Here is a 23,925-nt window from a genome sequence, read left to right as displayed (position 1 = left end):
AAGTAATTTATATTAAAAAGTAATATATATAAAAAAGTAATATATATAAAAAAAAGAAATATATAAAAAAAGCAGGATGAAAAAAAAGTAATGCAAGTAACGTTGGCGGAAACAAAGTTTGTTTAATTTGATCAAAATAGAGAGGAGGGGAAAAAACAAATAAAAAACTGGAAAAGTAAACGACACCGCTAAGTGTAAAAATCAATATATAAAGGATAAGACAGGCTGCATAAAAAGGAATTAATACAATGGTTTATATGTAAATGTAAAGTGAACAAACAAATAGGAAAGCATGTAAAAAAAATTAATTTATGGTGTTTGTTTGTTAGCAAGTAAAAAAACCAGTCGTATAAAAAAGAGAAAAAAAATATCGAAATGAAATAGCAAACAGTGAGATAAGGTAATTATACACCGCAAATGTGGAAAGTAAGCTGTATAGAAAATGGAGGCAGCAAAAAAAAAAGTTGGCGAAAAAAAGTTTGTTTAATATGGTCGAAATAGAGAAGAGAAGAAAAAAAAACAAATAAAAAACTGGAAAAATAAACAACACCGCTAAGTGTACAAAATAATATTTAAAGGGAAAGAGAGGCTGCATTAAAAAAAAGAATGAATTAATACAATGATTTGTATATAAATGTAAATTGACGTAACAGTAATGCACGTGAATTTACTGTTTATGTAAAAAATAAGGAAGCATTTAGGAAAAAATTAATTTAGGGTGGTTTTTTGTTAGCAATTAAAAAAAAACGGTTATATAAAAAAAAACACCGCTAATGGGCAAAGATAATCTCTATTGGAAAAGCAGGCTGTAAAATTAAAAAAAAATAATTAATGTAACTTTTTATATAAAAATATAAGAGGGTTAATGGAATACTTAGCGATAATGAACGGCATCGAAGAAACCGGAAGTATTTACACTCAATGTGCTCGGGCGAAAACGGAAAGTGACGGAGTTGTTAAAAAGTTTTTTTTTAATATGGTAATATTTTTTAATGTTTAATATGTATAAACACAGTTAGGTTAGGTAAAATAATTAATTACAAATATGAAGACAAACGGAATTTTCTGAAACAGCTTTAAAGAATGCGAAAAATATTTGGGGGGGGGGGAACAAAAAAGATAGCCACGATATATTGTCGACACGTGTGTGCAATGGTATACTTAGCGGTAATGAACGGCACGCAAGAACCCGGAAGTATTTCCAGTCAATATCCTCGGCCGAAAACGGAAAGTGACGAAAAGTGACGGTGTAAAAAAAAAAAAGTTTTTTTTTAATATGGTAATGTTTTTTAACTTTTAATATTTAAAAACACAGTTAGGTTAGATACAGTCATTGTTTCCAAATATGATGACAAACGGACTTGTAAATTTCTAGTTTATCGACTTTGAACAAACCAGACGTTTCATTTTTATATATATATATATATATATAGATGTGTGTGTGTGTGTGTGTGTGTGTGTGTGTGTGTGTGTGTGTGTGTGTGTGTGTGTGTGTGTGTGTGTGATTATTTCAGGTATCTATTTCAAATTTTATAAGAAGACATATTTTATGTATCTATTTTCAGTATTCATTTATAACATACAGGAGTAGAGTTATGAATCACACACACACACACACACACACACACACACACACACACACACACACACACACACACACACACACACACACACACACACATATATATATATATAACAGAAAAATGCGAGCATGAAAAGTAATTAGGCATTAAGTATTTTTTAATTCAATTTAACATTATATAATCAATTCTTAAATAGTAGTCGAGTTAAGTTATGAATTTATTATATTTTTTACTAAAATATCTTGTCTTTTTCTTTTCCAGTTTATACACCTGCTTTTTTTTTTACTTTTCTATGCTTAAATCATATCACTTTTCCTGCTCGCATTTTTCTATGTAATCCATGATTTTTCCAGGCTTTGCTTTGAAATAATTTTTTTTTCTCTTTATTTCACTTGTTACCTGTGAATTATTAGCGACAGTACAGCTGAGCAATAGATCTAGACAGCAATGAATTATTAGCGACATCTTTTTATGTCATCATCTCTGCCGTTTCCAGCCGATTTGAGGTAGCGTAACAGATTTGGTTGCTATGGAAACTAACAGCCAATCAAAAAAAAAAAACAAAAAAAACCCAAAAAAACAAAAACCGTCTCTCCGAAAAGAATTTTATTTTATTATAACTTTTGTTTTACTGAACAAAGATTGAGTTTTTTTTTCAAAATATAGCTGAGATAGTGATCTATGAATTGTAAAAATTTTGTCGCAAAATGAGTGAACGGTGAAGCTTTAAAACAGTTCTAAATGAGTAAGACTAACACTTAACCAAATATTCAAACACTACCACTAGCGTTTTTTAATTATATATATATATATATATATATATATATATATATATATATATATATATATATACTAGCAAAAGTACACGTCGTTAACTGGGTTCAAAAACAGCCTACAGAAAATGGACTCTGATTTATGAAAGTATGATAGGTTATGAAAAGTAAAGGTTGTAAATTTGGGTTGAATTTGGGGGTATCAAAACCAAAGCAAAATATGATGAAAGTAAAAACAGCCAGCCATGGTTATCCCCAGAATGTGCTGCTGCTATCGCGCACAGAAATCACTTTTTCTATAACTACCAACGTAATAGATGCACTGAGACTAAATCTGCTTTCAGGAACGCTAGCAACCACTGTAAAAGAATAATAAAAAATACAAGAGAGCTATATGCCCAGTCTGTTAAATCCAAGGTAGCTGATCAGCGGCTTGATTCCCACCAGTTTTGGCAAATAACAAATAGGATCCTGAACAGAAGTGTGCGTTCTATCCCAACCATTATCAATGGACCAGAGGTCATCTCGTCAGCATCAGACAAGGCCAAACTATTTGCCAAGAACTTTGCAGCTAATTTTACCCTATGCGACGAAGGCCATCAACTCCCCGTATTTCCTCCTATAACACAGAACACGATAGGCAACCTAAAAATACCCGTGCATGAGGTCGCCAAGCTAATCAAGAACCTTGATTCCAGTAAAGCAACTGGCCCTGACGACATCCCAATTATAGTGTTAAAAAACCTTCAACCAGAACTTGCTCCCATACTTACGAAACTGTTTAAGCGCTGCCTTAAGGAGAAGTGCTTTCCAACTCCCTGGAAAACCTCATCAGTTTGCCCTGTATTTAAGAATTCAGGTGATAAGTCATCTCCCTCTCAGTACAGACCAATAAGTCTCCTGTGTGTTATGAGTAAGTTGCTTGAATCCATATTAAATAGAGAAATAGTCAACCACCTCAGCAGAAACAACCTTCTTAGTGACACACAATATGGTTTCCGCTCTGCAAGATCTACCGCAGATGTGCTAACGGTTATATCTCACAGGATTAGTGAATCTCTTGACAAAGGCTTCCTTTCTAGGGCAAGTGCTCTTGACATATCAAAGGCCTTCGATAAGGTATGGCATAAGGGTCTACTTCACAAGATTTCCAGCTACGGTATAACTGGAAATGTTTTCTCAATCATTAAATCATTTCTCTGCGATAGGCTCATAAGAGTAGTGGTCGATGGACAAAAATCAGAGGCCTGCTGTATTAATGCTGGAGTCCCTCAAGGGTCAATCCTGGGCCCAACTCTCTTCCTGATCTACATCAATGATCTCCCTAAACACATACTTAAATCATTCGTTGACATCTATGCTGATGACACGACCATCTACGGCAACACATCAAAGGCTGTAAATGACAAAGTTCTCTCTGATTCTCTCTCCTCTGATCTCGAGCGCGTGGTTCAGTGGGGGAAGACGTGGCTGGTTACCTTTAATGCATCTAAAACCAAACTCCTATCCTTACATCATCAACGCTCTGATCTCCAGCTGGCATCAATTGGGAAGGATGGCTCTCGTCTGGGTGAGGCCCCGTGTTTTGACAAGCTTCTGGGTTTTACCTTTACTCCTGATCTGAAATGGAACACGTACATCAAGTCTGTTGCCAAGGTTGCTGGAAAGATGGTGGGATCCTTCTATCGCTCCAGAAGATATCTCACTACTGATGCAATTCTCTATCTATATAAAAGCCAAGTACGTCCAAGGATGGAATACTGCTGCCATATCTGGGAAGGAGCTGCTAAAACAGCCTATCTTGCCTTGACAGAGTACAAAATAGACTTCGTGGCTTAGTGGGGGATGCCCTTTTCTCTACCCTGCAACTTCTCATCCACAGAAGAGACGTTGCGAGCCTATCCTTGTTTTATCGTTATTTCCATGGCAGGTGCTCGTCTGAACTCCAATCTCTGCCCCCCCCCTCGCCAATCTTTCACGAAAAACACCCGTCTAGCTGAATCCATTGTGAAAAATGTCCCCCACTCTTTATTTGTGCCTAAATCAAAACATTGATTCCATGAACAAAGCTTCTTTCTTAGAATTGCACGCCTGTGGAACTCTGTTCCATCTGCCTGCTTCCCACCTTACTACAACTTGGATGTGTTCAAGTCCAACGTTAACAAATTCCTAATGAATCGCCCCCTTAAGTAAACACTTCATCAAATCTCCACACTAACGTACTGTACTTGCAATAACCCTTATTCATGAGTGGCTTCCGGGCCTTGATAAGTGGTGACCACCGTGTAAAAAAAACTTATTTTTAGCTTACATTACGCCAGTTTGAACTTATAAATAAAGTCATTACCATTTAAATATTCGTATTAATAAATTTTATTAATTTTTAGAGATACTAATAAAAATATTCTATTTAGTATTTAATTAATTCATTATTTATAATTAATCTGTTTATTTTTACTTAGATGATATTAGTAATTATGATATATCTACCATATGTCTATATATTTATTAAATTTTTATACGAAACTATTATATCTTTTATTCCAGGTTGTATCAATTGTTGCTGTAACCTGATTTTTTTTAACCCATACATAATTCAGTTTTTATTACTAATTTAAATTAAATTGATTATTACATAAATTATAATTCCTTATTGTCATTTATTTATTTTTCCGTGATTATATTTAATTTCAATATAAGATTTCTAGTCGTAATATTTTATATTTATTTACATTTATTTAAAAGACCGATAATTTTCTTTGGTGCAAGTCTATTAATGGGCCGAAAATGAAGTCGGTTACATGGAAAATCTGCAAAAAAAGAGTATAACGTACGTACTTGTCATTGCATGTACATGTCATATTCCAAAATTCACGTAAATCGATCAAGTAGTTTTTTTTTTATTTAAGAAAATCAAATATTAAAGCACAGTTAATCGAGAATAAGTCGAGCGCCATGTTGGATCGACACTATGTCAGCTAACGCCACCTAACAGCCAAATGCGATCCACGGATCAAAGAAGGGGTAGATAATCGCCTTTTTAATTATGAATTAACTTAATAAATAAATAAATAAACTTGACTTCTAGTAATAAAAAAAAAATAACTTTTTTTTTTATTGTTTTTTAGAACAGAGGGTTATTTTCCGTTTACGATTTTTAGGGATTTCGGGCATTCTTCGTTGTGGGGAGATAACCAGTGACAAATTATAATAGTTTAATTATTTCTTCAGGTTTGTATTACGGGTATTGCATTCTCTGAAAATGAACCATTTGAATGTAAATGCACTCAACATGGAAGAATTGTGCTATTTGCTTAGGCGAAATGCAAAAGTCGTCGATTTCCTACAATCTCAGAACTTACTTTCGGCATCCGAAATTTGTCGCTGTGGAACAGACATGACATATCAAACCAGAAATAGACCTGATGGGTTTTGTTGGAGATGCAAGCGTTGTCATCCACGCGTCTCTATACGTAAAGGTAGTTTCTTTTCCGATTCCAAAATACCGCTGAAGGAGCTAGTAAAATTTTTGTATCTATGGGCCTACGATGATGTAAGCTGTAAAACTGTGAAGAGAGAGTGCAGAATTTCGACTAACCAATCTATATGTGATTGGCGAATATTCGTCAGGGACATTTGCGTTGAACATTTTTTGAGACATCCCCAAATACTTGGTGGCGAGGGATGTTCGGTCGAAATAGACGAAAGCTTGTTTTCTCGGAGAAAAAGTCACACCGGGAGAGTCACTCGGAAGTTGTGGGTGTTCGGAGGATACGAACACGCTACAAAACGTGGGTTTTTGGTCACAGTTCCTGCAAGAAATGCTGCGACCCTAATCCCAATAATAAAAAGATATATTCGGCCAGGCACGACCATAGTATCAGATTGTTGGCGGGCCTATGAAAGACTGGGTGCTGAAGGGTACCGCCACTTAAGCGTCAACCACAGGTACCATTTTGTGGATCCAACCACAGGTGCCACTACAAACCATGTGGAACGCATGTGGGCAGAGGCCAAAAAAAGAAACAAAAGCGAGTGTGGTACCCGTACACATGTGGTCGATTCGTACCTGGCCGAGTTCATGTGGCGGCAGAAGTTTTCAAGAAATAAACTAGAAAGTCTGTTTTGCCAGATAGCGGAACTGTATCCCCTTTAAATGCTCAATTTAACTGTTTACTAGGGAGAAATCAGTATTTTAAATTATTATTTTGTTGACTCTTAGGAAAAGAAGTCGTTGTCTTAATTTATCAGTTTATATTTTTTGTTATTCCAAATAATGTTTCTCCATAAAAAAAAAAAAAAAAAAAACTGTTTTCGACATTTTGTTTTCATGTCCGCTTAATAAAGTCTATTTAAAAAAAACTGATTCGGACATGAAATCAGTATTTGAAATTATTAATTTGTTGACTCTTAGGAAAAGAAGTCGCTGTCTTAATTTATCAGTTTATATTTTTTTTTCATTCCAAATAAATAACTGATTCGGACATTTTATTCCAAATAAATAACTGAATCGGACATTCCTAAAAAGGAAAAGAAGTCGTTATTGTTACTTTATTAATTTGTATTTGTAATAGGAAAAAGTTTGTTTTCGGCATTTCAGGAAAAAAAAAAATACATAATATGTCAATTATCTCCCCCTTCTTTGATCCGTGGATCGCATTTGGCTGTTAGGTGGCGTTAGCTGACATAGTGTCGATCCAACATGGCGCTCGACTTATTCTCGATTAACTGTGCTTTAATATTTGATTTTCTTAAATAAAATAAAAAACTACTTGATCGATTTACGTGATTTTTTGAATATGACATGTACATGCAATGACAAGTACGTATGTTACACTGTTTTTTGCAGATTTTCCATGTAACCGACTTTATTTTCGGCCCATTAATAGACTTGCACCTTTTCTTTTAAATTCAAAAGAGTTATTTCCCTTTATTTAAACCTAGTATCTATTACACGATTTTTCTTCTTCTTCTTCTTCTTGTTTTTTATCCTTATATTTATGAATAATATTTATATAGATTTAATGTTATATTATTTTATATATTTTGTTGATTAATTCAATTTGTGCTATAAATTGAATTCACTGATTCATTAAAAATTAAATATTAATATTCAAAAGATTTCAATATAATATAATCTATATTTATGAGTTTTATTTAACGATAAACTAAGTTCAATTGAATTTTTTCCGATGAATGATTAATTATTATTTCTATTAGTTATCAAATATAATTATAATGTATCTACTCTAATTTATTGAATTCAAATATATCCCAATTTTTATTATTTTTAAATGTATCCTAATATATTGAAATTAGATTACGAACTTAATTCATTTTAAATTTTATCGTAAGTTTTAAGTTAATAATAGAATTCTTTGATATCTTTTAATCTATTCAGTTGCGTTAATGTTATTTAATTGTGATTATTATCGACAAGTATTTTATTTCAAATTATAATATATTTATTAATTGATTTGTATATTGTGTTTGATTTTTGATACTTGATTTTTCCTCTTTCTTCCTTCCTTTTATTTTATTTTTCTTTTAAATTTTATTCTATTTTATTTTAATTCATCCATGAATAAAAAAAAAGTCATTTTTTTATTTTAATTAGAATTATTGAATATTTATGGCAATATCAGATTCATACTGAATTTAATTTATTATTATTATTTTATTGATTTATCTATATTTAAGAATAATAATAATAATAATAATAATAATAATGATTATTATTATTATTATCATTATTTTATTATTATTATTAATTTATTATTATTAATATTATTTTATTATTATTATTATTATTTTATTATTATTATTTTATTGTATTTATATAATTTATCTATATTTAATAATAATATTAATAATAATAATTATTATTTTATTATTATTTTATTATTATTATTATTTTTATTTTTATTATTATTTTATTATTTTTATTATAATTATTATTATTTTATTAGTATTAATATTATTATTTAATTATTATTATTGTATTATTATTATTTTATTGTATTTATATAATTTATCTATATTTAATAATAATAATTATTATTATTATTTTATTATTATCATTTTATTTATTTTATTATTTTTTTATTTTATTATTGTTATTATTATTGTATTATTATTATCATTATTATTTTTTATTATTATTATCTTATTATTATTATTATTATTATTATTATTATTATTATTATTATTATTATTATTATTATTTAGAAAGTAATGCTTTAAAATTATTTTTTCCTCTAATTGTTATCCTGTATATAATATTTTGATTGCAGAACTTTCCCTCTGTACTAAATTTCCGTAGATTTGCATTAACAGATGCCACATATAAATTTATTATATCTAAACTATTACTCAACTTTTGCACGCAGTTACACATTCAATCCTGATATTAAAATGCAACCGTGGAGAACAACCACCACAATCGCAATATTATAAGAGGGAGGGGTCCTTTTTATATTCTTTTTATATTCTATATTAAGTCCTACAACTACTACCAGTTTTAACCGAGTATGATATATTTAATATAATTGGATATCCGGCAAATCTTTGATTATATCAATCCTGTACCATTTTTTTCTCCGTATCAGTTTCAAAATTCAGTTCAAGTTTTCAATCAATTTGTGAATAAAAACTAAAAGATATCTGTAAACAGGCAAATATAATTAAATTAAAATGAAAATAATTTAATAAAAAAATTGCTTATAAAACCAAAGCAAAATAGTCTTTAAAAATCATATGTAGTTTTTGTTATCAAGATTATATTTGTAAGGCAGCACAAGTTAAAAGGGCGGATTTTAGTCTAAATTATTTTATTTATTCATTATAAGTATTTTTCATTATAGCATATTACTCTTTCTATCAATGTTTGTACAATTCTACCTAATAGTTGGGGAGCACATAAGTTGTCCCTATTTTTAAAAATGGCGGTGATTGTCTGACCCAACTAAATATCGGCTTGTTAGTCTTCTCTCTTTTATTAGTTAAGTTTTTGAGGTTAACGGCAAGCTTATTTATTTTCTAGAAAATCGGAACCTCTATGGTGATGTTTAATATGGTTTTCATGGTTTTCGTTTAACAGCTAATAGATTAACTGTTGTAACTGAACGGCTCTATTGTTTTACGGATAATTCAGGAGAGGGTTTGGTCACAGTGAATGACATTTTGAATGCATTCGACAGAGTGTGGCATCCTGATCTTGTACAAAAACTTCGAGGTTATGGTATTGGTGATAAAGTTCTTGACATTATTAAGTGTTTTCTTTTTTTTTTATCAAAGCATGGAACTCTGGGTGATGTATCTTCATTTTATTTCCTTATCAATGTCGGTGTTCCTCAAGTCTAGGCCCAACATTGTGTCTTCTATAAATGACTTTTCAAAAAACTATTTCTTCTTAAAAATATAACAGATTTATTACCATGTGGAGATATAGCTGAGTGGTAAAGCATTCGGCTACATATGAATGATTTCTTGTTCAAGCCCGGGTGTACCTCACCATTTTATTTTTTTCTTATTAATGAATTCAATTTACGATAAAAGAAGACGCACCAATTAAAATCGCCGCAAATCATTTTTTTCATTTGTATATTTTAAAACTAAACATTAATCAGAAGTGACATTTTCAGGGCATTCATCGTCAAGCCCAAATATCAGCTGACGTGATATTGTAAACAAACACAGACGCAATTTGATAAACAACATTATCATTATTATTTTTGTTTAATTTAATTTATTTTTTTAATTTATTTATTTATTTATTTTTTTTTTTTTGCGAATTAGTCCACCGGGTATATTATTCCTCGTAATATATACTAATCAATAAAGGATTGATTTCATTTTAGCCAAGATCAAAGTGTAGTATCTGTTCTTCGGATGCTGCACTTCCATTTCTTGTTCTCTTTCGGTGGAGGAGCAGTCCTTCACGACTGAGACAATTTTTTATTTTTGTACCTTTTCTCCACGTTGAAAAACGACCCTGGTGTCTAACTCTGTCCCGTGGGGAGGTATTGTAAATAGGTACATACACAATTTGCATAAATTAAAATATGTTTAAGCGTATTGCATGACTGGGCAATGCTAGTTTATTATCGGATGGGTGAAGCATTCACGTCCAGGTCATTTTTATGTCATTTTTTAGGGTTAGAATCACATAGTAGACAACTGTTGATTTGTTTGTGTTGTGGTGTGTCCCCCTTAAGTATAATAATGAACTCTGTCTCTTACTATAAAGACTGAGATAATTTGTCTCTCAATGCCAGCAAACAGATTATGCACCAGTCTTGCACTTGTAACAGCCGGACTGACGTATACCCACATTCTTTATTTGTTGTATTTGCTTTTCTGGTCAATGTATTTTGTTTCCACTAATTATATGCAGTTAAATGGGCTGGTAAACACCAAAACAAAATTAAATAAATACAATAAGCAAAGTTCAGCTAGAATTCGTCACTGCCAACTTTCTCTCTCAACTTCCAGCACGTGTTGTCCCCACCAAGTGTGCAGTGGAAGATGAGATCTCGTGAGATCTCACGAGACTACATCTTATAAATCTATAGCTGCCATCTTTAATGTCTCTTTTTCTCAGATCCCATCCGAAGGTAAGTTGTATAGCCGCATAATACACACACACGCGGGCGCTTTCTTCTTTGACTATTACATTCAACTCTACATTATAGAAGTGTGTCTTTCTTCCGGACTCTTACGGTACGACATTATGTCTAAACAATTTCTGAGTTCATTGTATGCGACCACAATAGTTTTTAAGAACCGTGAACGTCTCGATTTCGTGCAGTCTTGTTTCGAGAGATTAATTACAAAACGTACGACTGCAACCCGGACGCCACAGATAATTCATTGTATGCGACCACAATAGTTTTGTCCATTTTTACCCGATATCCATCATCATAATTTAAAAAAACAAACTTTTTTATTGTCATTTCACCTCAAACAAAGCACAGGGCCACTTAGTCATAAGGAGCTATATTTAGGACCAGATTTGCAGGAATACTATTTAGGGAGTTGAGCAACGAGATGTTTGTTCACATTACACATGAATTTCTGCATGTCAATACAGTAAAGGAAGCAAGGACCCTGGAGTGAATTCCAAAGTGCAGCTATTTGAGTATGAGGCGTTACAACATCTACGGAACTCTATAGTGTCGGGGTGAGATTTTGCTGCTTGTCGGGTTTGTGATTTAAAGTAAAACAAAAATAACTTCTTAATTTAAACTGACGTTCAGAAGAGAAAAGTTTGAGGAACCCGTCATCGACAAGTACTTCAGCTAATGTATATCTGATATCCGCCATATTAGCGTCTTTGATTAAAACGTAAGCAACCGGACACAAGAACCGTGAACATCTAGATTTCGTGCAGTCTTGTTTCGAGAGATTAATTACAAAACGTACGATTTCAACCCGGACGCCCACAGACACGAGCAGACGGTACCTCGAAACATCATTGTATGGCAGACAAGTACCAAAATTGTGTTATCGGAATGGAATGCTAACAACAACTACACAACAGCTAAATCGATGGTCATAGGTCAAATAGCAATATTAGACTGGAGAACATTAAGAATGTTAACGTTAAAGTCTATTTCAAGGTCGTTTTGTTATAAAACAGGGTCAAATTTTAAAAAGTCTTCGTGAAGAGATGAATTAAGAACGTAAAAAGGGCGGGAATATTAACAATATGAAAACATGAACTAAAATCTTTTAATCAAATTTTTATTGACTCACGCGAAGTAAGATCTCTTTTAGTTTCCCGTTTTTATTATTTTAGTGTTTAATTAATGTAATATTCAATATTTTATATATTTTATAGTTTTATTATCGTATCATTATATAATTTATTACTGCTACATCTATCATTTTCTTATATATATATATATATATATATATATATATATATATATATATATATGATTTTTATATCTCTTCATTAACCCAATATCATGTTAATATCGTAATATTAATATGGTTTACTCTATAATCATATATATATATATGTATGTATATAAGCGTAAATAGTTAATAAAACATGTTAAAACACATTGAAAAAGTGTTAAAAACATTTTTAATTTGAAAAGGAAGCACTAAATAAGTAAATAGTCCTAAATCCGCAGAGTTTCGAAGAAATACTTTCCTTCTCATCATAGGGTGTTATATATATATATATATATATATATATATATATATATATATATATATATATATATATATATATAATAAAATATATATATATGTTTTATTTTATATATATATATTTGAATTTTGAAAACTAGTTTCTTTTGTGGAAAGCACCCATTTTTTAAGTCGCCTGACGAGAACTTCTGGTTTTAACCGGCCATTTGTCCGAATTATTAGCATGCCCAGTGTCGTGGCCATGTAATTTTTATATTAATAAAAATATATCTTGCTTTTCTTTTATTGAGCACTGTTAATAACCTCATTACATTCATTAGGTATCACTCTTGAATACCTTTAATTTGATATATATATATATATATATATATATATATATATCAAATTACAATAGAAAAATGCGAGCATGAAAAGTAATATGGTTAAGCTTAAACATGGAAAAGTAAAAGAACTAGTTGTTAAAACTGGAAAAGAAAAGGACAAAATATCCAAGTAAAAAATATAATAATTTATAACTTAAAATATTACGATTAATGCTCCAATATTTTAAGTTATAAATTTATTATATTTTTTAATTGGATATCTGGTCCTTTTCTTTTCCAGTTTTAACAACTAGTTCTTTTACTGTTCCATGTTTAAGATTGAACATATTACTTTTTCATGCTCGCATTTTTCTATTGTAATCCATGATTTTCCCATGCTTCCAATAAATTCACTTGCTCTTTGTTTAATTTCAATCTTATTTTTTGCCCCATAAACACATATGTAATAACAATGTACGGCACTCGTCTGCTTTCAATAAAATCCCCCAATTATCTCCCTTTAATTCTTTCATTCTCTCTGCTTTACTTGTTACTTCTCTATTCGAGATAGCAGTGAATTAATAGCAACATTAGTCACGTAAGCGACGTGGTTGATATGGAAACCAGTAAAAAAAGCGTCGCTCACCTCCTTACATATTTTTATGATTTTAAACACCAGAAAATTCTTTTTTTTTAGGTGGAAAAGTAAAAAGAAAAGAACGAGAATAAAAGATATACTAATGCATATAAATTTAATCATCCAAATTACACTATTAGAAATAAGGAATATAGATGCTTTTATACCATAGTATTTCGAAGCCTCTTGTAAGAGCCCTTATGCCTAATGATGTAATTTCCTTATTGAATGGATGGTTAAATTTACATGCATTAGTATATATTTTTGTATTGTCGATTTTTTTCTTATTGCCTTTTGTTTCTATATATCTTTATTTTTATCACTTTATTTACATAGTCTCATGTACTTTTAATTTTATTATATTGATACATTATTATGATTTGATATTATATTATTATTAATATATAATTTTATTCTTCTATCATAATGATTATTATAAGTTAATTACCACGTGTTTAATATCTTACTGAATATATATTCTTTTATTTTATCTATTACTATATATTATTACTCTTAATTATCAACATTATATATGTTTCTGTTGCATCAAAGTTAATATTAAATGTCGTTATTTACTCTTGGCTATAAATTTTCAATTCATTTTGCTTTGAACCCCTAAAGTATTGAAGTAAATGGATTCAATTTAAAATGTGTCCTTTGTATTTTTTTACAACAAAATAACATTGAAAATATATTTTAACTTTATTTTGAACATTTTTTAGTTGCATCTACCCTATTATTATCGACTGATGTAAACCTTTTTGCTTCTTTATAAACCTACTCTCATTACGCAACTCTTTCTTTTGAAGAAGTGGTCTATCCTGGACACGGCACCAACATCATATACTTGCAGATTTTTTCCCAGTTAACGTGTAGATAGCTTTATTTAGATTTTTTAACACTTTAAACTGATCTGAATCGTCATTTTATATTATATACTAATAGCTAGACGCCTGCTTGTGATGGGTGAATGCATACGAACAATAGGAACTAACTATACATATAAATTCTGCAAACAATAATCACCGGCCTGGTTGGTCACATTGTGTATTCTTAGAGCCTGTTTATTTCTAATTTAATCATTGAATATTAAAGATTTGTGCTGAACATTCATTTGATTATCAATTAAGAAAGTGGTTGTAGTGCAATAGTTACCACCGACAACTTATATGGTATTCAAGTTCTCTCCCCGGTATTGCACCATTTGGATATGGATATTAGCAATCTTCATGTGGTGTCTCCTGTGAGTGCTGGATTCTAAAAATGAACCAGTGTGATCAGCTCAAACACCAGAATGGAACGTTACTTGCTGATTTCATGCGGGTTGCTTTTATCAATCAATACAAAATGGTGAGGTAGATGCGAACAAACGTAAAATGCTACCAAATGTTGTAAGTTACTTTCTGTTTTACAGCACAATGATAAGATGGGAACTGGACCTTCCCACATTTAAAAGCTGTCTGCCAGATCTTCTTTGTACTCGCGGGGAGACGAGTAAAATTGAAAAAGGTGTTATTAAAAGATGGATACTTTAGGGTGAATTGTCAATTAGATTTTATCTTGGCTGAATTTGACAGGTGTTTATAAAATCCCGGTCAAAGCAGTTTGACGGATGAAACAAATGTATCAGGAATCTAAAAAACAATACTTTCTTTTTCTTGTTGATATGTATTCATGCCTCTTATTCCTAATCCTTCGCTTCCTTTCCGCTCTCTATCTTTCTCGTTTTTTCGTCACCACGGGAGATTTGTTTTACAGCTGGAATCTCGACTTTCTAGGAAGAGCCAGCTCAGACAGCGTTCGAGTTAAAGTTACGTTTAACTTCAGATGCAGAAATGAATAAATGCGTTTTATTTTTTATTCATTTTCGTTAAACGTTCCATCTCAATTGATGGTCCCAGCCCAAATAGTTAATTCTCTGGAGTGATTTAATAACGTTTAATGAATATTCTTGAGTTCGGTCAATAGTACAGACGAGTAGAACTCCCTAACTAAAGAGATGTGCCTATTGCTTACCTTTCGGAGAGCGGATCGTCCCGTGTTTAGGACGTAACAGCCCTTCCAAGGGATATCCTCATGGCGCGGACATATGAAGTTACACTCCCGAGAAACGATCGTATCAGATTCTTTTTACTCTTTTCCTTTCATTCCTTTTTTCATCGAGTGGAAACGGGAACCCGTTTAATAAATAGCTTCGTGCTATGTCCACTCCCAAAACGAAGAAGCCAATAATTTCACATAAAGATAGAAACTCGTCATTTTCAACCAATGAAAATGATTCCTGTTTGTTAGTGAGGATAAACTTACCAAACATATGTGAAATACAAATTTCTAATGAAAAAAGCGACAGGAAATAAAACGCAGAATTAGAATTGAAAAAATAAAACGCAGAATTAGAATCGAAAAAATCGATTAAAAATAAAGATTTTATATCACATCAGGGACCAACGCATATCTGGCACATTTAACTGATAAAACAGATAGTGTATTTAACTTGTAGTAAAAACGTCAATTGTAACAAAAGTACAGGAGTAAGGGTTAGAGTTCATGGGAGAAGGCTAGGGTTTAGGAGAAAGGGTTAGGCTTCAGAGGCCAGACCAACTTTACTTTATATATCAGATAAATCTGTTGCATCTTGATTAGAGTAAAAGAAAGTATAAGAAAACAATAAAGGTAGTCAGACCGAAAAGAGAAATGCTACCCGCCACACTAGAAATCTCATTAGTTTACCCAGTATTTAAAAAATACTGGAAATCGATCTTCTGCATCTCAATATAGACCAATTAGTCTTTTCTGCTTCATGAGTAAGATGCTTGAATCCATGTTAAATATAGAAATTGTCAACCACCTCAGCAAAAACAACCTACTCATACACAAGCAATATGGTTTGCGTCCTGCAAGATCCACAGCTGATGGATTGACCGTTATCTCACACAGTATCAGTGAATTTCTCGACGGATTTCCTCTCTAGAGCAATAGCTCCTGACATGTCAAAGGCATTTCATACGGTTTGCATAAAGGTCTACTTCACAAACTTTTCAGCTATGGAATATTTGGAAATGTCCTCTCAGTCATCGAATCTTTTCTCACCGATAAGTTTAAACAGTTAATCATCGATAGGCAGATGTCATAAGCTCAAAGTATCAACGTTAGTGTGCCTCATTAATCAATCATGGGCCCAACTCTCTTCCTGATCTTCATAAAATCACATTCTAAGTTCATTCATTATCATTTATTCAGATGGACCATCTATAGCAACACTTCAAAGGTTAGCAACGGCCCAGATCTTTCTCTTTCCCCCGACTTTGAGCACATGGTGCACATGGGGCAAAAAGTTGTTGGTTAATTTTAACGCACCCGAAACTAACCTTCTATCTTTTCGCTACAAACGCTCTGATCACCACGTGGCGCTAATTGATATAAATGGTTCTCGTCTAAAAAAAACAAAACTACAAGCTTCGACAAGCTTCTGGTTTTGACCGTTATTCCTGACCTGAAATGGAATACTTACATCAAATCTGTTGCCAAGGTTGCCGGAAAAATGTTTACGTCATTCTACCACTTCAGAAGGTATCTCACACCCGAAACAATCATTTATATGTTTAAGACTCAAATATGCTTTAAAATCGAGTACCTTGTCTTGTTTATTCATTTTTTTATTACATTTTCGCCCCCAACAAGACACATTGCCACTTTGGTGTCGGGGGCTACTATCAAGGACATAAGCTACAGGGGTACTATGTAGGAAGTTGGGCAGCAAGATGTCGGTTCACGTTACACTTGAATTTCTGCATGTCAGTACAGTTAGGGAAGCAGGGAGCCGGAATGGATTTCCAAAGTCTAGCGGTTCTGGGGAAGAAACTATTGGAGTAGAAAGCTCTCCTACATCTAGGGATCTCCACTGTGTAGGGGTGGGATTTAGCTGCTTGTCGGGTTTGTCGAGGGTATTTACGTAGTGGGGGCACAAGTGGTTGCAGTTCGTCAGAGCATTCACCATTAAAATACTCATAGAACAGGTAGAGGGATGCAACATTTCGTCGGTGGGACAGAAGCTGCAGCTTAGATGACAGTTCAGAACCTATCAGATTGGCAACTCTCTTTTGAACCTTGTCTATGAGTAAGAGACTAGTAGCTGATACACTAGCCCAAATATGACAAAAATACTCCATACATGGGCGAATGGTAGCCTTATAGAGGTACAGGATACTTTCGGGCGTTAGTAGTTTCTAGCACGGTAGAGAGAGCCTACCTTCTTCGCAGAGGTCCTGGCAATGCTCTCAATGTAATTGTTCCAACTCATGTTTCCTATGAACGTTAGGCCGAGGAGTTTAATACTTTTAGATAAAGAGTCTTTGACCATTGATATTGGTGGTAAAGAAGGTTTCTTGTAATCATTGAAGGAAACAAGTTTAGTCTTGGCAGCATTGAATGTGACCATCCATTTTTATCCCCGTTCTACTACAGATTGGAGGCCATCCTCTAGTGTTTCTGCCACTTCCTTAGATATGTGTTCATTTATTTTCCTGTCGTGCCTGTTATAGAGCGTAGTGTCATCAGCATATATACCCTTTTCAGAGGCAATTTTGTCGAGGAGGTCATTTATGAATATCAGGAACAATAGAGGTCCAAGGATAGACACTTGAGACACTCCCGAATTTATATCATATTGTTTAAATGTACGTCGAGGACAACCTGGATTTTTCGCTTATCTAAGAAGGATTTAATTATGTTAAGTATTCGTCCAGTGATACCGTATGATCTGATTTTCCTGAAAAGACCTTCATGCCATACCCTGTCAAAAGCCTTAGATATATCTAGAGGTACCGCTCTACCCTTCGCTGCTTTGTCCAGTGAATGGTATATACGTTCAGAGACTACAGTTAGGATATCTGTTGTGAAATGGGCTTGCCTAAATCCATATTGTTGGTCGGTCAGAAGTTTAGCATCTGTAAGGTGATGGACTTGAGCTTGGTTAATTATGGACTCAAATATTTTAGCGAAAAGTGGGAGGAGACTAATGGGGCGATAATTTGATGGATCAGTTGTTTCGCCAGAATTTTTGAAACTGGTACCACAGAAACAGTTTTCCAAGAGTCCGGAAGGCAAGATTCATTAAGGCATTTGTTGTAAAGTTTGGAGAACTGGAGCTACTTCGGCGGAGCATTTTTAATAGCACAGCCGAGACGAGATCAGGTCCACATGCTTTTAAAGTGTCAAGGTTTTTTATGATTGTATGCACCTGTGATGGAGTGATTTTCAGATCGTCTAGCGTGGCGTCTGTCCGCAAAGGAAAGTCAGAGAGAGGGTTGTTAACAGGATCCAGTGTGGAGTTGGAGGCAAACCGACTGGCAAGCATGTTAGCTTCTAGGTTGCTGAGCAAACAACCTCATGATTGTTGGTTAGTAGGCGAATTTTTGATTGCCCATTATTTACTACACTGTTGTAGATTTTCCAGAAATCACGGGTTCTTAATTTCTGTGCTTCGATGCGTTTTTTGGTGGTTTCAGTAAATTCTCTCTTAACTGTCGCTATTTCTTTCTTACAATTACTTCTAGGCTCTATATATTTCTGTCTGTTTGAACTGGACTTATGTCGGTTAAATCTGCAGTACGCATGCTGCCTTTGTGCAATGGAAGTTGCACAAGTAGAAGTAAACCATTGGGGAGAGTGTGGCTTGCTATAAAATTTCCGCATGGGAACATGTGTTTCAATTGCCGTTTTGAACCATTCATTGGTCTCATTTGCGCACTGTTCAGCAGAAAGAGAAAAAATATTTCCCCATGGGGCATCTTTGGTGAGATCCCTAATGGCTTCCCAGTCAGCCTTTTTTTTTTTTTTTGAGCACTGGCTCCTTAGTTTTGGGTCCAGAATTTAGGCCGATTTCGACCATTATCACTGCATGATCAGCGTTCCGAGTGGGCTGTGTGCATTCGTGATACAATCATCAGAAACTGTGGTCAGAAACAAATCTAGAAGTGATGCGTGTTGTGTTTGCTGGTCTGGGAAACGGGTTGGAAACGTAACCATCTGTGATAGGTAGTGAGATATAGAAAAACTATGCGTTGTGCTACCAGCTGTGTCTGTGTAAGTAGAGAATCCAAGCCAGTTTTTGTGGTGAACATTGAAGTCACCAAATACATGTACTTGTGCGCTACTGTCGAGGGAGAGTACTGTATCTATGCTGTCAGAGACTTTGTTTATTATGCTGTCAGAGACTTTGTTTATTATGGTGCAGTCCTGGGTCGAGGGAGAGCGGTAGAGAAAATAAAAGTAGCTGATGTTATGTTGCATGTTTTGAGAGAGTTAAAAAATGTAGGAATACATCATCTCCATTCATGTTATTTATTCTGTTATGTTCTTGAGAAATCGATAAGGTGCCAATGCACGATGTTTGCCGCCCTCGAAGATCGGATCCCATGTTTGGGATCAAGAGCGAAAAAAGAAGGCCAAGTGGCTCAAATCGGGCAACATCGTCGAAGCCCTACCGCACCGACAATACTGCGTTCGAATGCACCACTCGGGAAGAGTATTTTTGCAGAATTGGCGATTAAAAAAAAAAAAAATGATCCCGATACCAACCACTAATTCCTGCCGGAAGCCACGTCAGTACCGAACTCACCCACAGAACAATGTTTCTAACACAACTGATGTACCCATCGTCAAACCCAAGGCGAATGTTCAGTGGATGCCAAGGAGATTGAAAAATTTACAGCCATTCAACAAACCTGGTTTTAAAAACTTGAGCACCATATTATTATGTATTAGTGTTATTCTTTTATGTTCTTTTATTTCAGATTGACTGTTTTACAACTGATCCCATGAGTTGTTATTCTCGCTTGCTGTTCGCATTCCACGTGATTCTATAATAATAATAATAATAATAATAATAATAATAATAATAATAATAATAATAAACGGTTTCAATTCTATTTAAAAAAAAAACGGCTTTGAAACGTCTAGTTAACGAATTCGTCTAGCTACAACCACTATCAACAATTTACCCCATTGTATCTGTGCCTAAATCTAAACACAAATCCCAAACGTTTCTTTCTTGGAACTGACCGCCGTGGAACTCTGTTCCGCATGCCTGCTTTCCAACTAACTACAAAACTTTTCTCTTAAATCATCAAATTTCTACATAATTTTCACCACTACTGATCACTAAGCTATTAACTCAGTGATCACCTGACACTCATTAACCCTTATCCTCGAGAGCCCTTTGGGTTTCTTTCTTGGAACTGACCGCCGTGGAACTCTGTTCCGCATGCCTGCTTTCCAACTAACTACAAAACTTTTCTCTTAAATCATCAAATTTCTACATAATTTTCACCACTACTGATCACTAAGCTATTAACTCAGTGATCACCTGACACTCATTAACCCTTATCCTCGAGAGCCCTTTGGATTTCTTTCTTGGAACTGACCGCCGTGGAACTCTGTTCCGCATGCCTGCTTTCCAATTAACTACAAAACTTTTCTCTTAAATCATCAAATTTCTACATAATTTTCACCACTACTGATCACTAAGCTGTTAACTCAGTGATCACCTGACACTCATTAACCCTTATCCTCGAGAGCCCTTTGGGCCTTGATAAGTGGTAATTTTCTTGTAAAAATAGAAAATGAACAAAAAGAAAAATGTTATTTGACTTCTTCTTCTTCTTCTTCTTTTTTCTTTTTCATCCTCATCTTTTCCATCATCATCATCTTTTTCTTTTTGTCATCCTTGTTTTCTTCTTATTTTTCATCATCATCTTTTCCATTAATAGTATCTTTTGCCAATTCTTCTTCTTCTTCTTCTTCTTCTTCTTCTTCTTCTTCTTCTCTACCCCCTTTCTCCGGCGACCTGTCTGATGCGTACAACCGTCTCAATATTTTTTGCTTTGCTTTGCAATAAACGGCGCCATTAATGCGTAGCTTTTGATGTCGTCTGCAAAATACAACGACGGTCACTCGTTACCTGAAGCAAGAGGTATCCCTTTGATCTTACGCAGTTTCGGGAGCGGGGTTGGGTTAGGGTTAAGAGTTTACAAGAAATTGCTAATCGAATGTTTCCGTAGACTTCAAACAGAAATCTCGCTGCTGATACAAGCTTGTCATCGCAATAGCACCAGGCACCGCCGCCGCCGCCGCCGTCGCGCGAAGCCATTTTAAAGAGAGAAAGAGAGCGAGAGGGGGGTATGAAGTGGTGGGTAAGGGTAATATTACTTTGTACTCATTTTATTGATGGCATATAAACAAACAAAATTTGAACTCAAAGCTGCAGAATTCTTGAACGTGATTAAAAACCATCAGCAAAACAAAATATTTACATTTAACAATGAACAATACAGATTCTATAAAGAGGTTGACTATGTGTGTGTGTGTGTGTGTGTGTGTGTGTGTGTGTGTGTGTGTGAACACGGAAAGAAATACAAATATTGATTGGTCGCCTTTTTTTTTTTTGCTAAGATTAATAAAGCCGTGGACTTTGCAATCTAGCAAAATTATTGCTTATTTATATATGCTTTGCTGTTATATTTAACAAACATAGAACTTTTAATTAAAAAGAAGGATTATTACACATACACAATAAGTGAAAAATAATCAAAAAAGCGTATTTTTAAAACTCTCTCTCTATCTCTCTCTCCCTCTCTCTCTCTCTCTCTCTCTCTCTCTCCCTCTCTCTTTTATATACATATTAGCAGTTAAACCCAGCTTTGCTCGGGCCCTATGTACTGTTCATAACTTTATGTGCATATATATATATATATATATATCAACTTTGAAACAGGGGGCTACTATCGGGGACATAAGTTGCTGTGTAGCAAGATGTCTTTTCACATTACACTTAAAACTTCTGCATATCAGTACAGTTGGGAAAGCAGAATGTGAAGGGATGGGATTTAGCTGCTTGTCGGGTTTGTCGAGGGTATTCATGTCGAGGGGGTACAAGTGCTTGTAGTTCGTCAGAGCATTCATCATTCGTCAATTTATCTATCTATCTATCTATCTATCTATCTATATACATACATACACGCACATAATATATATATATATATATATATATATATATATATATATATATATATATATATATATATATATATAAAGTCTCAAGCGGAGGCATTTGGACGATGTCAAAACATCGTTAATTCATTACCCACTCAGCATCAGCCGTACAGCGTAATGGTGAGAAGCCTTGACTTGCCTGTCTAGCTGCATTGATGAGTACTGTATGTGGATTGAATATATGAGTACTGTATGTGGATTGAACATATATATATATATATATATATATATATATATATATATATATATATATATATATATATATATATATATATATAGTAATTTATAAAATATATATGGCGATTAAGCTACACTGAATATTCTGCGTTTCATCCACTCGAGGACTCCTCAGGCTTATGCACAGAATTCGCGCATAAGCCTGAGGAGTCCTAGGGTGGATGAAACGCGGAATATTCAGTGTAGCTTAATCGCCATATATATTTTATAAATTACTAACTAGCTCTACCCACGTATTGAGCATTTTTGAAGTAAATACTTAAAGTTTCCGCATAAATCTATACTTTCGTATATTAATTTTATGTGAGTAAATTAAGTAGTTATATATATGATGATTGCAACGTCTTGTCAGACGAGTGCCACTCCCTTAGTCACTGAAAGTCCATGAGCCCGAAAATAACCTTTTTTTTTTTTTTTTTTAGTCTTGCCAGCGAATTCAAACGCTCAAGCAGATATGACATTGAAGACGGTCCTTGGATTACATATATATATATATATATATATATATATATATATATATATATATATATATATATATATACATATGCACACATACATACACATACATACCCATAAACATACACACATGCACACATCCATACATCCATACATACACAATGCATATAATACATACATACAAACATATACATACACACATGCACACACATATACATATATATGCATACACATATATACTATCATGTACAAATGCATACACACATATACATACATATTCACATACATATACGTACACATGTATGCACATATACATACATACACATAAAGTTACCTACATATGCGTACACATACATATATATGCACCTGTACGCATACATATATATGAATATATACATATACATATACATACACACAAATATATATACGTATATACATACAAACACACATAAACATGTATACACAATAAATAAATAAATAAAAATATATACACACATACATATATACATACATATACAAATAGGTATACATACACATACCTACACTAGTACATATATTAACATACATACATACATACATACATACATACACACACATATGCATATATAGAATGATGGCAGATGAATTATTACATGCTTCCAGCATTTCAAGGCTACACACATGACACTTTTTCCATCGCCACGGACAATTTTTATTGACAAATGCCTGAGGAAGTATCTATACAA

The sequence above is a fragment of the Euprymna scolopes genome, chromosome 23 (genome assembly GCF_053919585.1).
Source record: "Euprymna scolopes isolate OS-2025 chromosome 23, ASM5391958v1, whole genome shotgun sequence".
NCBI lineage: Eukaryota > Metazoa > Mollusca > Cephalopoda > Sepiida > Sepiolidae > Euprymna > Euprymna scolopes.
This window is presented reverse-complemented; position numbering follows the sequence as displayed.